Source organism: Daphnia pulex, chromosome 10 (genome assembly GCF_021134715.1).
Source record: "Daphnia pulex isolate KAP4 chromosome 10, ASM2113471v1".
Lineage (NCBI taxonomy): Eukaryota > Metazoa > Arthropoda > Branchiopoda > Diplostraca > Daphniidae > Daphnia > Daphnia pulex.
In genome coordinates this window covers 10,088,371-10,095,197 of record NC_060026.1, presented here as the reverse complement: position 1 = coordinate 10,095,197, position 6,827 = coordinate 10,088,371, and the positions used below count along the sequence as shown (strand labels likewise).

The 6,827-nt window shown below is 38.9% G+C and overlaps 1 long non-coding RNA gene across 2 annotated transcripts; it reads left to right on the top strand.

Annotated features, from left to right (window-relative positions):
- Positions 1-633: 633 nt before the first annotated feature.
- LOC124204971 lies at positions 634-1,555 on the top strand. 2 transcript variants are annotated; one of them, XR_006879172.1, is made up of 2 exons: positions 634-745; positions 1,207-1,555. It is a non-coding gene; the product is annotated as an uncharacterized LOC124204971 (long non-coding RNA). The 2 variants fall into 2 exon arrangements; XR_006879173.1 differs by lacking the exon at positions 634-745 and adding an exon at positions 815-1,037.
- Positions 1,556-6,827: the final 5,272 nt, after the last annotated feature.

Genomic DNA, 6,827 nt, shown 5'->3' with positions numbered 1-6,827 from the left:
AATATCTCCCAAACGGCAGGGAATATTTAATGTCTGCAAAAACAGATGAATCCGGAGAAGAAAACTATATATGCCTGAATTATTTCAGATTTTTAGGTCCTATAGCGGAATGGGAAAAAAAGTGGGGTCCATGGATTTGGTGCGGTTGAGTGGTGGATTGCTTGTTAATAATTCACAGATTCTGGGATGCGTCATCGTCGGATTGGTGGCCCACTTTTTCGTCCGCAGCAACCCGTATTATTTCACGGTAAAATTACAAATCTTTCAAAAATGGAGTCGATCGAATAATAATACTCACGGCTGCGATTGATGTTTGAACAGGCGGAGCTATTTCTATTATTGATCGCCACAACCTGTTTGATCAGGACGACCTGCTTGCTGATTAGCTGCCTTTTGTCCATCTCAACGGCCACCATTATCGCCAAGACCAGGTTTGTAAGTTTGAATTTATAGTTCATTGTTCTGTTTCTTCCTATCGTCGACGGGAGTAGACGATGGCGTAGTAGAGATGGGGGCGAATTGAGGTCACTGGTTCACGTTTCGGGAGGTTCGTGACAAATGAGACGCCAACCGAAAGTTCACGTTTTATTACATATCAAATGAATGGAGGTTTCTCAGGAACTAGTCTACAATGGGATCGCCTTCTAGCTGTTTTTACCTGGCGTCATCCGTCTACAAGCTCGTGCAGGCGTCGCCCTATCAGAATTACAGAGATCCGAAGATAAGCGCCTTGATTGCGGCTGGGGTGAGTCTCGTTTTCAGCCATCACTGATTGTTGCGTCTCTTTGTTGTTTTTCTCTTGGGGTCACGGTCCTCTCCTCCCCCTTCTTTAGCCCACCACTTCTCCTTACCATCACACATTCTTCGGGGCTACTGGATGTTCCTTCGGGCTGGATGTTATCCAGGTCAGCATGCTTCTCATTCCCGAAAGTGTCCTCTACCTGTGTGCCACTATATACCACTTGACGATCATTGTATCGCGTAATGCCGGATACTCCGTCGCAGAGTACGGCTACAACAATAAAATTTTCGCCTGGGTGAGTTAACGCTATTTCCAGAATGAAATACTGACTAAAAGCTTCAACATTCCAAAGACCCAACTAAACCCTATTTTTAGTCCCTTTGGCGATGCAATTTTATTGGGATGTTTTAAAAAAGTTAATAATTCACTACGTGAAACTATATAATCAACCATTTGTATTCCAGGCATTGGGAGCCATCAACACAGGATAATATTTCTTAAGTGCTCTCCTGGCCTTCCGCATTTACAGACGTGTATAAGCAACGCCCAAACGAACCCAACGAGAGCTTGGAAAAAATCGAGTATTCAAAATCTCATCTTTCTATCTTTGTACGTGTTTTTTTTATTTATTGCAGTTGTGACATCACCGATTATCGCTTTCTAGTTATTCACTTCAAGCTCACTGTCTAGAATATGTTCATCATTGATTCATACTACCATTTCATTCTTTTTTCAAGAGTTGATTAAACTGCATTAACCTGGCATGGTGCTGTAAACGCAATGTTCAAATACAGAAAAAAAGAGCTACGATGACCCATTCTTTTTTATTCAATCTCAATCTCCAACTACACGTGTTGTAAAACAAAATTAAGACTTAACTATCATCATAATTCTTAATTAGTGTTGGGAGAACGAATCAATATTCTCAAATGATATAGCATCTGATCACCGATAACAAGAAAATATATATCACTTCATCTTTAAATAACAAGATGAGATTAAAAAAAAAGAGCACAGTTGGTTAAGAATTAACGATGGATTTGAGCGCACGCTCTTCTGCGCTCACCTTTTTCTTCTTCTTGTCTCACCAACTTATTCCACGAACCAATTTGAAAGCCTATTCATTGCTCAGCCAGCAGCCAGCCAGCCAGCCGGGGCTCTGTATATTTTCATTACACAAGAAGGAGGAGGAGGAGGAGGAGGAGGAACAAAAAAAAAAGGTGGAACGAGAAATCCGTCGTGTCATTGTTCCTGCTGGGCGTGCACAAGCTTCTCTCCTTGAAAATACTATTTTATCTTATTTTTAAAGAGGGGGAAAACATTTCATTCTTAATTTGTTAAACCTTTTCAAAGAGAAATACTACATGTATAGATCGGACATTTGAACTTTATTTTAAAGTGTGTAGCTCTTGTTGGCGATTGCTCGGTAATCGCCACCCTAATCTGTTCGTCCTTGGTCTTGTGTGCGCCCCAGTCCGTGTTGAATCAGCCAATGAAAAAATCCATTCCGAATGTTTTTCTTTCTCATCCGCGCCTTTTGTATTATTATTAGACCGAGATTATCGCCTACACGGCCGGACAGAAAAAGAAACTGACTTTCTGCTGCTGGCCCATATGTACGTATAGAACGAAACATTCTCCGTCACCCCAAAACGTGAACGACAAGGACAGAGAAGCCAACGAGTGCCAGGATTATATAGAAAACAACAACAACCCAAACTTGTACAAATAAAAAAAATCTCTTTGGGGGTTCACAGTTTTCGTTGTTCCCTTTTTTTTCTCTCTCTTTTTTGACTGGGCTACTGCCGGCCCTGCGGTTCTTATAACGCGCCATGGTCCGCCTTCCGCCTCTATTAAACTTTTCCACCCACAAAATGCGTTTTGGGTGCCATCGAAGGAGAGAAGAAGTTCTAGAGCTCTTCTCCTTTTTTGTGAGAAATATTGAAATAAGCTCCCCCACCACTAAAAAACAAAAATTCTGTGCAAGAAAATTAAAGATGGAAAAGAAATGGATGAGCGAAACCCATTTCGCGTTCAATCTCCTTTTGAATTTCGGGAATTATCGAATGGAAATGTTTTGTTGTTGTTTTCCAAATGGAAGAAATAAAAAACAATAGAAGAAGCAGACTTTTTCTGTGTGTAACAATCGAATTCTGTCGCAGACAAAGTTCCTGATTATTGTTTTTACGTGATGTGTGCGGTTTCAACCATTTATGAGTGGTGTGTGTGATGTGTGCGGTTTATGACTGTCGTCATCTTCTTCAAAAATAACCTCATCGCTAACTATGACTTTGAAGGTTGCTACGATGAAGACACGGTATATCCGGTCGAGTTGGTGTCGTAGCCGAGGAACAGGCCTTTCTCTCCATTCTTCTCCCATTTTCGGCGTTTTTGATCTGCTATATGGACGTAACATGTAATGCCAAATTTGCGCAAGTGTGAGATATTAGGTTTTGTACCGTAAAGTTTTTCAAACGGCGTAACATCTCTGGTGCGGGAGATTGTCCGGTTTAGTGTATATACGGCGAAGTTTATCGCCTCTGCCCAAAGCCGTAGTAGTACGGGAGACGAGACCGGATATTTCCTTCCGTACAAAGCACTCCGTGCAGTCTCGACGATAGTTTGGTTTATCACGCTCAGACGCGCCATTTTGTTGTGGCGTTTGATGCTCATTTTATCCACCCAAATCCAGTCTTGGCCTTTGAATTTTGTGCCGTTGTCTCTGCGAATAGTTTTGATTAATTTACCGGTTTCATTTGTGAAACATTGAATGTAAATTTTGAATTTACCTGCGACTTCTGACTTCTTTTTGAGAAAGAAGATTTGACGGAAACCACTTGCTTTGTCTTTTATCGCAGGGTAGTAGAGTGCGCCACTCAGAGACTTTCTCAGTGGAAATTGGAAACTGGCATTTTAAAGGTTCATCTTTTCTCGTTATTTTTCTTACTCTCCCAGCCATTTTATCTCACCCCTTCGTTACTCCCCCCTTTTAGCCCCTTTGTGTTATTAGTTTCAAGCGCGCTCAAGGCAGCTCATATTAAAGTTGATGTAAATGTTACTTTGCGCCAAATTTGAACTAATAGTCATTGAACCATGTACACACTTGTTATAAGGATTAATTGGATCGGTGTTGAAATGAATTCCCATATATTATTTCCACACATTCATTCATTATCTTATTGTCATACCATTCTGCATTTTAGAAACAAATTTAAGCTCAATAACTTTTAACTCGTCTTTATTCATATTAAAATTTCTTGAACGCCGGCCTGTATTTTTAAAAGAGCAAACAATTTTGAAATATGTGGGAAAAATGAACAAGCGCAACATTATTTTGTTTCGTTTAATTGGAACCCTTTTACAGTTTCTTCTTCATCTTACGGTTTGAAAAACAACTGTACATTAACTTGAAATTGTTCTTCAAAATTTTTCCAATATACAATTTTCCATAATAAATGCAAGCAATTTTTACTTCTACTTTTAATTCATCAAAATTGATTTCATTAAAAGGAGAATTTAGTTCTTGTCGCTGTATAACACATTTTTTCAACTCGGTGCTAGACGAACAAATTTTCGCTGCAACATAAAATAAGTTCAATGGGATAAAGGATTGGAATGTGTGTGTTCCCGGAAGCGTTTAGATAACTTAAACCTACTTGTTAGCAAAATATAATTTTGGGAAATGCAATCAGAAGAAAAACAGAATTTTATGTTTTTAATGTAATCGTTACACCAGGAAAACAAAGCAATGGGCAATGGGGTCTGAATAGTAATTTCATTTTGAAGGCTTGCTCTTCTTTATAATCTCTTGATAAATCCTCCGATACCATCACATGACCTTTTTTTATGGCTGCTTGCTAAGAAATGTAACTGTCTTTCCACACTTAAATCTTCGTATGAAATAATAAATTTTGGAAATTTTTATACTGACAGACTGCACTATCAGTAAAGTGAAAAACTTTCCCCAAATCCGGATGCAATTCCTTTAAATATGGAATTATAACCTTCATAAATGCAAAAACCGACTGCCATGTTGCAATTAGTACAACATGAAAAACGACAAATGCTGTGTTTGACTAATACTTCACCTGATTTTAGGTTTGCACGGAAAGTATGTATTGTTGCTTGTGAAGTTGGATTTAAAAATGATCCCTGTGTTGAATTTTGTGATATCACAGAATAATTTTAAGAAAAATCTCCTTGTAGAAGAATAACGTTATCAGATAAATTATTCTTTAATTGACGCCAATATTTTGATTTTTAAGTTGCAATTGAATAATGAGTTCTTAGATCCTCAATTTTTTTCGAGAAAGAAGTTCACAAAACACTCGGTGGATAATTTTTTATAATGCAACATATTTCGATTGGTAGATTTCTACTGTTCAAATTTGTGTTCACAGAATCAAGATAAGAATTAATATGATCACTTAGTTTCTGTCTTCCTTGGCAGTCAGCAAAACGATTAAACATACAGAAACTTTTTTTAACATCACATACCAGTTTTTCCATCATTGATTTTTTTGTCAATGTTTTTCGTATGTCTGCATAATCATAGGATTGATGAAATTCAAACTCTGTCGGGGCTTCATTGATTCCGATTGTGCCGAACCAGCTAAACCCAGCGGATGAGGCAATCCTAACAGGTCTGGAGAAAGAAGTGCCCATGTACATTTGAAGGGAAGGACCCGAGTTGTTTCCTTGTATCGAAGAACTTTGGCCGAAAGGACAGCCATGGATAGTGGTGGAAGAAGAGATTCGCTTGGTCCGAGTGTAACAAACAAGCATAACGCCCACAAGTTTGGATTGGAACAGAGTTAAATCGGGTAAAATTATATGTATTTTGGTGAGGCTTGGCTGAAGAAATTTTGAGCTGGTGAAACGGTGTCAGGAAGAAATTTATGCTGAATAAATTCAACGCCTGATAAAGGGAGAATCCTCAGAGAAGATGTAACAATACGCATCAAAAGGGCGAAGTTACCTTACGGAGAGATGGACCCACCGATGCTCCCCTCTGACCATGAGTTCACTACAAATGTCGTTCGAGTTTTCCACTAATCACTGAAACATGTTAGGAATACCAACATGTAAAAACATGAAGCCCCACATGACAACTCAACTGATGGTCGGAAACCAGTTGAGATTTCTTTTCCAGTAGTCTTGAGTACTTTTTGGCAGAAAGTTAACCAAAACGAAGACAATGTTAGAAATGCTTTTGAGAGAGAAAAAAAAAACGAAGTACACATTATGGGCGAGCATCCGGAGTTATCGTTGGAGTTTGATTGGTCTCCGTGTATGATGGCTGCATGTGTACTGTTTGTCTCTCTAGAAGTTCTTCTGTAACGGAAACGCACTGCGAACGCGTAAGCCGTGCTCTGAACTGACTGCTAATCTAAGCATTTTACTTGATAGTTTACAGTTCACCTATCTGTTTACATTAATTTAGCACAAGAGGAAGAGATAACTCTGGTCGTGGTAGCTCCAGAAAAGAAACAGCGCCATGAAGTCCAACTTGAACGGCTACGTGAAAAAATGACCACGTTGTGGTCAATATAAATAGTCCATCTCATTAATAGATATTCTTATTAAGTTATACACCAACATTGTGTTAACTTCTTTGTATAAAACAATTAGCGCCAGATGATGAATGATGAAATGACTCCATTTATCACCATTCAGCCCTGACAGCATCAGGAATAAAACATAGAACGGTATTAAGGAATTTTCCCGAAACCAAGTAGAAGACATGTGTTTACACGACTGAGGAATTATTCCAGTTTGGGAACAACATTGGCATTTTGGCACTGATGATGATGTCAATCGGTGGATTACTTTCCCTGCTGAGGATTTTATGTGCAGCTTTTGGGTTGCAGTCCTTTTTTCCATCCCCACTGTTGATACCTAAGTGATAAAGAAACTGTATGAGAAAAGTGGCTGCATAGAAAATGAACGACTACTTATGTACCGTTATCGATGTCCTCAATGCTAACATTGGATGTAGCCATTATGACGATATTTTCTTGAAGAATGCTGAGAGGTTCAATATCAATTTCTATGTTGTAGCGCTTCAGCAAGTCATCTTACTGCT